This window comes from Ipomoea nil, unplaced genomic scaffold, assembly GCF_001879475.1.
Source record: "Ipomoea nil cultivar Tokyo-kokei standard unplaced genomic scaffold, Asagao_1.1 scaffold0642, whole genome shotgun sequence".
Lineage (NCBI taxonomy): Eukaryota > Viridiplantae > Streptophyta > Magnoliopsida > Solanales > Convolvulaceae > Ipomoea > Ipomoea nil.
Window position 1 is genome coordinate 1524966 of NW_017617070.1, and position 10588 is coordinate 1535553.

At 25.3% G+C, this 10588-nt stretch overlaps 1 non-coding gene across 1 annotated transcript; it reads right to left on the reverse strand.

Moving 5' to 3' along the window:
- Positions 1-9252: 9252 nt before the first annotated feature.
- On the reverse strand, positions 9253-9325 carry TRNAR-UCU. Its single transcript has one exon. It is a non-coding gene; the product is annotated as a tRNA-Arg (tRNA).
- Between the last annotated feature and the right edge of the window lie 1263 nt (positions 9326-10588).

A 10588-nucleotide genomic window follows, 5' to 3' on the forward strand; every position in this document is an offset into this window, starting at 1 on the left:
AAATTCAAAAAGTATGACAAAGTTAACATATTTTTTTTAATATCATAATTCATCTCAAACTTAGGGGCTGTATTCAATCATGACTTTTGAAAACTTTTAAAATGATAGATTTTAATAAACTTTTATTGACTTTCACAGAATCGTTCAAACTTTTTAAAACTTTGTAAGACTCTATAAAAGTCTATATAAAAATTATTCATAAACTTTAATTTTATAAACTTCTGTTTTTATTTTAAAATGTTTAGAAAAGTTATTGAAATTCTAAATAGAATACATCCTTACAAACATTCAATAATTTCAATTCTTATCATTTAAAATTTTCTTACAAAACATGTTATAATATATCATAAAATAATTTTATTACATTGATCCTTGAAAAAATATAGAATAAAAGCACCTATGAAGCTCTTAGTGATGAGAGATTCTTATTCCGCCTAACTTAAGGGGGTGTATTCAATCATGATTTTTGTAGAGTTTTAAAAAACTTTTAAAATGATAGATTTTAATAAACTTTGATTGACTTTCATAGAGTCATTCAAAACTTTTTAAAACTTTATAATACTCTATAAAAAAAGTTTATATACAAAATATTCATAGACTTTTATCAACTTTTTATTTTAAAAAGTCTACAAAAGTCATTGAAATTTTAAATTGAATACATCCTTACAAACTTTCAATAATTTTGATTCTTATCATTTATAATTTTCTTACAAAACATTTATAATATATCATAAAATTCTTCTTTGTATATAGTTCGTCACCCACATCAGCATTCTCAACATTATTATTTTTATCCATAGTATGTTGAGACTTGTATGCTAATTACTAATATATATTATTAAATATTAATAAACATCAACAAAAAAAAAAAAAAAAAAAAACTATTTCATTAGAAGTTCATAAAAATATTGAGCAATAAAATGTATAATAAAAGAATTGATTAAATGAAATATTTAAAAATATAATTTCAAGTTGCATAAAATAAAAAAAAATAAAAATCAAATATTAATAATATATACATAAAATTATTGTGACACCCCGAAATCCAAATTTAGTTTAAGGGATTAATTAAATAATTAATCCTATTTCAATTGGTATTTTAATTCCTTTAATTCCTGAAAATTCAATAGTCAGGGACTAGTAATTGACTGGTCAACCCCAAAGTCAAAGTTGTACCTTGAGCTTTGTAAGGAGTTCCCTTGTTCCCTTACACCTCTTCATGTTAGTAAGGGTATTCTTGACTTTTCACCTTGTGTTAATATTGTAACCTAACCTAGTAGAACACCCTCATTTCTCTCCTTACACTTTCCAAATTCTAGCTCCACATTATCTCTAAAAAGGTAGATAGCTTTTCTTCCAAGCCAAGTTGAAGCTTTGTCAAAACTTCAAGAGTTGTCTCCAAGATTCTACTTTTCATACATTTGGGCATCTAGGAGGGTAAGATCCATGTTCATCTTGTGTTTTTAGTGTTTTCTTAGGTGTCTTTTCTTAAAGATAAAATCTTTATGATCTTTTGGTGTGTTCTTGAAGTGGGTTTGGAAGGTGAGCTTTGTTAGGAGCTTGGTGAGGTGTTAAGTGAAGGTTTTTGTCTACAAGAGGTAACCCATGCTCTACAAAATCTATTTTGCTTACCTATATGAATATTTCTTGGATTCTACATGTGTTTTGCTATGAAATGTGAGTGTTTATGCATTGTCTTGTGAAAATGCATATCTAGAGCTTGTGTTTAGGGTTCATGTGTGCCATTGCTTGGCTATTCCTTTGATTCAAGTCATTTTGTTGTATTTGGTGAGATTTGGCATGTTTTAGACTTGAATTTGAGCTTGGTGATGAAAATCCGCAAAGGGATTATTTTGGTACAGGTGTGTACCCGCGGGCGGAACGGCGGGTAGGAGGTCCACCCGTCGCCCACCCGCGGGGTACATGGTGCTTGTGGGTAATGTACCCGCGGGCGAAACTGCGGGTAGGGGTCTACCCGCAGGGTACAATATGTGTCTTGTTGGGGATTTGTTTCCCGTGATTCTTTTGATTCGGTATTTGGTCATTTGACTTCCCGATGTTCTTTTGTGGAACTATTTGAGTGTCTTCTTGATGTTTTGTATGTCTAGAACTATATGGTAGGAATCCATGTAGGTTTTGGTGTCTTGAATCGTGCTAAGTGTTCAACATTGTGTTTCGTTGCACCGTGATGAGTTTTGTGCGTTCTTCAGAACTACGTTTGGTTTACCCGTTTGATAAGCATGCTAGTTCGGTGCTTAAATGCTAGCGTGTTTGTTCTTTGTACCTTCTTATTGGTTGATGATAAATTGTGTTATTCATCGTTGTTGTTGTTGGACTGTGATCCATTCCTTGATTGAGTATGGTTTCATATCTTCGTTGTGATCCGTTGATTGATTCCTGTTGAGGTGTGATGTGTGTGTGGCTTTACCTGGATTGCACGATTAGTGGTATGGGACACTAGTCACCAAGGTATTGCAGTGGTCTTCGTGGTGGCCATGACATGATTACGGAGCTGTGGCCTTTGTGTAAGGTTCACGTATTTTTGGAGAGGCATGTGTTGCCGTGTGTGAAATCGGTACCCTCGTGTACTATATAATCGGTGGTTCTGTTAGACTTGGTGTACAGGGGTCCTGGAGGTAAAGGTTGGAACTAGACATAAGGAAGACATATCAACTAGTGATGGGTGATGTCACAAGGGCTTGGGTAGCCGTTGTTGTGAGTTTTCTTCTTGTGATGTGTGTAGTCACAAAGGGCTCAACTAGTGTGAGTTTTCTTCTTGTGATGTGTGTAGTCACAAAGGGCTCAACTAGTGATGGGTGATGTCACAAGGGCTTGGGTAGCCGTTGTTGTGAGTTTTCTTCTTGTGATGTGTGTAGTCACAAAGGGCTCAACTAGTGATGTGTGTAGTCACAAAGGGCTCAACTAGTGATGGGTGATGTCACAAGGGCTTGGGTAGCAGTTGTTGTGAGTTTTCTTCTTGTGATGTGTGTAGTCACAAAGGGCATGTGGGGCATTAATCTATGCTTCTTTCAGGTTCCCCTCTTATGTTTTGTGGCCCCTGCGCGTTCAGGCCGTTTCCTCCGCTGTGTTTGATGTTTTGGTTTAGATACTTGAGTGCATTCAATCCCTTCATAAATTGAAACACAAAGAGCCAATAACCCCTCCACTGACGCTCGAACTCACAACCTTCCAAATGGAAGATTAACTCGGGTACCATTAGACCACATAGTCCTGGTCAATCCCTTCATAAATAAATTTAAAAAAACTTACAAAATAAAATAATCTTCAAATAATAAACCTACTAAATTTACAATAAATATTTAAAAATAAAAATAAAAAACTATCTTCAAATAATAAACCTACTAAATTTACAAAAAAAAAAAAAATAATTATGTTATTACACAACCTAGTAGGACTTGAACCCACAATCACTTGATTAGAAGTCAAGCACCTTATCCATTAGGCCATAGGTGCAAATTCAAGAAATATGTCAAAGTTAACATATTTTTTTTAATATCATAATTCATCTCAAACTTAGGGGTTGAATTCAATCATGACATTTGAAAACTTTTAAAATGATGGATTTTAATAAACTTTTATTGACTTTCAGAGAATCGTTCAAAACATTTTAAAACTTTGTACGACTCTATAAAAGTCTATATAAAAAATATTCATAAACTTTTGTTTTTATTTTAAAAAGTCTAGAAAAGTTATTGAAATCCTAAATAGAATACATCCTTACAAACCTTCAATAATTTCGATTCTTATCATTTAAAATTTTCTTACAAAACATGTTATAATATATCATAAAATAATTATTATTACATTGATCCTTGAAAAAAATAGAATAAAAGCACCTATGAAGCTCTTAGTGATGAGAGATTCTTATTCCGCCTAACTTAAGGGGGTGTATTCAATCATTATTTTTGTAGAGTTTTAAAAAAAATTTTAAAATGATAGATTTTAATAAACTTTGATTGACTTTCATAGAGTCATTCAAAACTTTTTAAAACTTTATAATACTCTATAAAAAAAGTTTATATACAAAATATTCATAGACTTTTATCAACTTTTTATTTTAAAAAGTCTACAAAAGTCATTGAAATTTTAAATTGAATACATCCTTACAAACTTTCAATAATTTTGATTCTTATCATTTATAATTTTCTTACAAAACATTTATAATATATCATAAAATTCTTCTTTTTATATAGTTCGTCACCCAAATCAGCAATCTCAACATTATTATTTTTATCCATAGTATGTTGAGAATTGTATGCTAATTACTAATATATATTTTTAAATATTAATAAACATCTACAAAAAAAACTAATTCATTAGAAATTCTTAACAATATTGAGAAATAAAATGTATAATAAAAGAATTTATTAAATAAAATATTTAAAAATATAATTTTAAGTTGCATAAAATAAAAAAAAATAAAAATCAAATATTAATAATATATATAAAAAATTATACTTGATATATTGCTAGGCATCACGCAAAGAACTATTATTTGCAATAGCATTTTGAGACTGCAAACAACAACAACAAGACTGTTTGCAACCCCAAATTGTTGTTAAGAACAGTAGTTCACTATTCGTAGTAACCTATTGTTAAAAAATGGAAAAATATATATTACGAATATAAACATAAAAAGAATAAAAATCAAAATATATAAGTATTTATATGAATATTATGAAACATTTGACGATGAAAAATTTGCTTTATTCATGTATTTAGGGAGAATTAGAGAAAGTTAGGGATAAAAAATTAATAGAAAAAATAAAAATCAACATGAACAAGCAATAATGAAGTAAAAATAATATTATTTCAAATTTTTAGAGGAAGATTGTAAAGTTTAGGAGTGAGAGAAAAATTGGTAGAGTTTCGGTATGAGGAAAATATAGGATAATGAAGAAAAAATAATTTTATTAAATTTAGATAGGTTTACAAAGTTTAAATAGGGAGAAAAAATAAAGTTAAAATAGAGAGGGAAAACATTCAAAGTTGTTAGAAAAAAAAATTTGAAATCTTAGGGTTTATGGTTGGATTTCAACTATTTATATTTGAGAAGGAAAAGTCTACAAAAGTCCTAAAATTAAAAAGTCTACAAAAGTTCATAACTTTTTGAATAAAACATGACTTTTAAAGACTCTTTAAAAGTCTTAATCTAATACCACACGACTTTTAAAGATTCTTTAAAAATCTTGATTGAATACCGCATGACTTTTAAAGACACTCTAACAGTTTCAATTGAGTACCTCCAAACTTTTAAAGTTCATAAAAGTCTTCAAAACTCTATGAAAGTCATGATTGAATACCCCCCCCCCCCCCCCCCCCGCCTTAGATATCTGGTCAAAGGGTGCATTCAATCCCTTCATAAATACATTTAAAAAAACTTACAAAATAAAATAATCTTCAAATAATAAACCTACTAAATTTACAATAAATAATTAAAAAATAAAAATAAAAAACTATCTTCAAATAATAAACCTACTAAATTTACAAAAAAAAAAAAAAAATGATATTACACACCTAGTGGGACTCAAACCTACAATCGCTTGATTAAAAGTCAAACACCTTATCCATTAGGCCATAGGTGCAAATTCAAGAAATATGACAAAGTTAAGATATTTTTTTTGTTAATATCATAATTCATCTCAAACTTAGCAGTTTTAATAAACTTTTATTGACTTTCAGAAAATCGTTCAAAACTTTTTAAAACTTTGTAAGACTCTATAAAAATCTATATAAAAAATATTCATAAACCTTAATTTTATAAACTTTTGTTTTTATTTTTAAAAGTTTAGAAAAGTTATGAAATTCTAAATAGAATACATCCTTACAAACCTTCAATAATTTTGATTCTTCTCATTTGAAATTTTCTTACAAAACATGTTATAATATATCATAATATAATTATTATTACATTGAACCTTTAAAAAAATAGAATAAAAGCACATATGAAGCTCTTAGTGATGAGAGATTCTTATTCCGCCTAACTTGAGGAGGTGTATTCAATCATGATTTTTGTAGAGTTTTAAAAAACTTTTAAAAAGATAGATTTTAATAAACTTTGATTGACTTTCATAGAGTCATTCAAAACTTTTTAAAACTTTATAATACTCTATAAATGTTTATATAAAAAACATTCATAGACTTTTATCAACATTTTATTTTAAAAAGTCTACAAAAGTCATTGAAATTTTAAATTGAATACATCCTTACAAACTTTCAATAATTTTGATTCTTATCATTTATAATTTTCTTACAAAATATTTATAATATATCATAAAATTCTTCTTTTTATATAGTTCGTCACCCACATCAGCATTCTCAACATTATTATTTTTATCCATAGTATGTTGAGAATTGTATGCTAATTACTAATATATATTTTAAATATTAATAAACATCTACAAAAAAAAACTAATTCATTAGAAATTCTTAACAATATTGAGAAATAAAATGTATAATAAAAGAATTTATTAAATAAAATATTTAAAAATATAATTTTAAGTTGCATAAAATAAAAAAAAAATAAAAATCAAATATTAATAATATATATAAAAAATTATACTTGATATATTGCTAGGCATCACGCAAAGAACTATTATTTGCAATAGCATTTGAGACTGCAAACAACAACTACAAGACTGTTTGCAACCCAAATTGTTGTTAAGAACAGTAGTTCACTATTCGTAGTAACCTATTGTTAAAAAATGGAAAAATATATATTACGAATATAAACATAAAAAGAATAAAAATCAAAATATATAAGTATTTATATGAATATTATGAAACATTTGACGATGAAAAATTTGCTTTATTCATGTATTTAGGGAGAATTAGAGAAAGTTAGGGATAAAAAATTAATAGAAAAAATAAAAATCAACATGAACAAGCAATAATGAAGTAAAAATAATATTATTTCAAATTTTTAGAGGAAGATTGTAAAGTTTAGGAGTGAGAGAAAAATTGGTAGAGTTTCGGTATGAGGAAAATATAGGATAATGAAGAAAAAATAATTTTATTAAATTTAGATAGGTTTACAAAGTTTAAATAGGGAGAAAAAATAAAGTTAAAATAGAGAGGGAAAACATTCAAAGTTGTTAGAAAAAAAAAAATTGAAATCTTAGGGTTTATGGTTGGATTTCAACTATTTATATTTGAGAAGGAAAAGTCTACAAAAGTCCTAAAATCTAGATAAAATGATTTAACTTAAAAGTTTATCTAATAACATTTAGATTCTTTAAATTTATTGAATACATGACTTTTAAAGACTCTCATTTCAATTGAGTAAACTTAAGTTCATAAATCAAATCTTGAAATATGAATACGCTTAGATATCTTCAAATGATTAATCTTCATAAAAAAAAAAAAAAAAAAAAAATAAAAAAAAAAAAAAAAAAAAAAAAAAAAAAAAAAAAAAAAAAAAAAAAAAAAAAAAAAAAATGATATTACAATATGACAAATACAATTTATAAAATCAAACATTATCATTAGATAGTCAAATTCAAGAATATGACAATAAGATATTTTTTTTAATATATAATTCATTCAAACTAGATTTAATAAACTTATGACTTCAAAAATGTCAAAATTAAAACTGTAAACTATAAAAATATATAAAAAATAAAAAATATAAACTGTATTTAAAAGTTAGAAAAGTTATGAAATTCTAAATAGAATACATCCTTAAAACCAATAATTTGATTCTCATTAAATTTCTTAAAAAATTTATAAAAATAAAAAATATTAATTGAATAAAAAAAAAAAAACAATAATCTTATGATAAGATTCTTATTCTATTGAATGTATTCAATCATTTTTTTTTTTTTTTTTTTTTTTTTTTTTTTTTTTTTTTTTTTTTTTTTTTTTTTTTTTTTTTTTTTTTTTTATTTTTTTTTTTTTTTTTTTTTTTTTTTTTTTTTTTTTTTTTTTTTTTTTTTTTTTTTTTTTTTTTTTTTTTTTTTTTTAACTTGTATTATTATATATATATTATTAAATATTAATAACATCTACAAAAAAAACTATTTCATTAGAAATTCATAACAATATTGACAATAAAATGTATAATAAAAGAATTGATTAAATAAAATATTTAAAAATATAATTTCAAGTTGCATAAAATAAAAAAATAAAAATCAAATGTTAATAATATATATATATATATATATATATATATATATATATATATATATATATATATATATATATATATATATATATATAAATAATTATACTTGATATATTGCTAAGCATCACGCAAAGAACTATTATTTGTAATAGCAATTTGAGACTGCGAACAACCACAAGACTGTTTGCAACCCCAAATTGTTGTTAAAAACAGTAGTTCACTATTCGTAGTAACCTATTGTTAAAAAGGGAAAAAATATATATTACGAATATAAACATAAAAAGAATAAAAATCAAAATACATAAGTCTTTACATGAATATTATGAAACATTTGACGATGAAAAATTCGCTTTATTCATGTATTTAGGGAGAATTAGAGAAAGTTAGGGATAAAAAATTAATAGAAAAAATAAAAATCAATATAAACAAGCAATAATGAAGTAAAAATAATATTATTTCAAAATTTTAGAGGAAGATTGTAAAGTTTAGGAGTGAGAGAAATATTGGTAGAGTTTCAGTATGAGGAAAATATAGGATAATGAAGAAAAAAATAATTTTTTTAAATTTAGATAGGTTTATAAAGTTTAAATAGGGAGAAAAAATACAGTTAAAATAGAGAGGGAAAAACATTCAAAGTTGTTAGAAAAAAAAAATTTATCTTAGGGTTTATGGTTGGATTTCAACTATTTATATTTGAGAAGGAAAAGTCTACAAAAGTCCGAAAATTAAAATGTCTTCAAAAGTTCACAACTTTTTGAATAAAACTTGACTTTTAAAGACTCTTTAAAAATCTTGATTGAATACCGCATGACTTTTAAAGACTCTCTAACAGTTTCAATTGAATACCTCCAAACTTTTAAAGTTCATAAAAGTCTTCAAAACTCTATGAAAGTCATGATTGAATACACCCCCCCCCCCCCCCCTTAGATATCTGGTCAAAGGGTGCATTCAATCCCTTCATAAATAAATTTAAAAAAACATAAAAAATAATATAATATTCAAATAATAAACCTACTAAATTTACAATAAATATTTAAAAAATAAAAATAAAAACTATCTTCAAATAATAAACCTACTAAATTTACAAAAAAAAAAAAATTATGTTATTACACACCTAGTGGGACTCGAACCCACAATCACTTGATTAGAAGTCAAGCGCCTTATCCATTAGGCCATAGGTGCAAATTCAAAAACTATGACAAAGTTAACATATTTTTTTTGTTAATATCATAATTCATCTCAAACTTAGCGGCTGTATTCAATCATGACTTTTGAAAACTTTTAAAATGATAGATCTTAATAAACTTTTATTGACTTTCAGAGAATCGTTCAAAACTTTTTAAAACTTTGTAAGACTCTATAAATGTCTATATAAAAAATATTCATAAACTTTAATTTTATAAACTTTTGTTTTTATTTTAAAAAGTTTAGAAAAGTTATTGAAATTCTAAATAGAATACATCCTTACAAACCTTCAATAATTTCGATTCTTATCATCTGTAATTTTCTTACAAAACATGTTATAATATATCATAAAATAATTATTATTACATTGATCCTTGAAAAAAAATAGAATAAAAGCACCTATGAAGCTCTTAGTGATGAGAGATTCTTATTATATTCTGCCTAACTTAGATATCTGGTCAATAGGTGCATTCAATCCCTTCATAATTAAATTTAACAATACTTACAGAATAATATAAATCTTCAAATAATAAACCTACTAAATTTTCAAGGAAATTTATGTTATTAACACCTAGACGGACTAGAACCCACAATCGCTTGATTCACCTTATCCATTTGGCCATCAGTGCTAATTAATAAAATATGACAAAGTTAACATGTTTTTTTTAAAAAAAAATTTAATACTTCATCTTAAACTTAGGGGTGCATTCAATCATGACTTTTGAAAACTTTTAAAATGATAGATTTTAATAAAAAAATTTTATTGACTTTCGTAGAATCGTTCCAAACTTTTTAAAACTTTGTACGACTCACTAAAAGTCTATATAAAAACATTCATAAACTTTAATTTTATCAATATTTCATTTTAAAAAGTTTACAAAAGTCATTGAAATTCTAAATTCAATACATCCTTACAAACCTTCAATAATTTTGATTCTTATCATTTATAATTTTCTTACAAAACATGTTACAATAAATCATAAAATAATTATTATAAGATTGATCCTTGAAAGAAAAAAGAATAAAAGCACCTATTGAGCACTTTGTGATGAGAGATCGTTATTTCTCTTAACTTGGATATCTAGTCAATAGGTGCATTCAATCCCTTCATAAATAAATTTAAAACAACTTACAAAATAAAATAAATCTTCAAATAATAAACCTAATTAATTTACTATAAATATTTAAACAAAAAAATAAACAATCTTTAAATAATAAACTTACTAAATTTACAAAAAAAAAAAAAAATTTATGTTATTA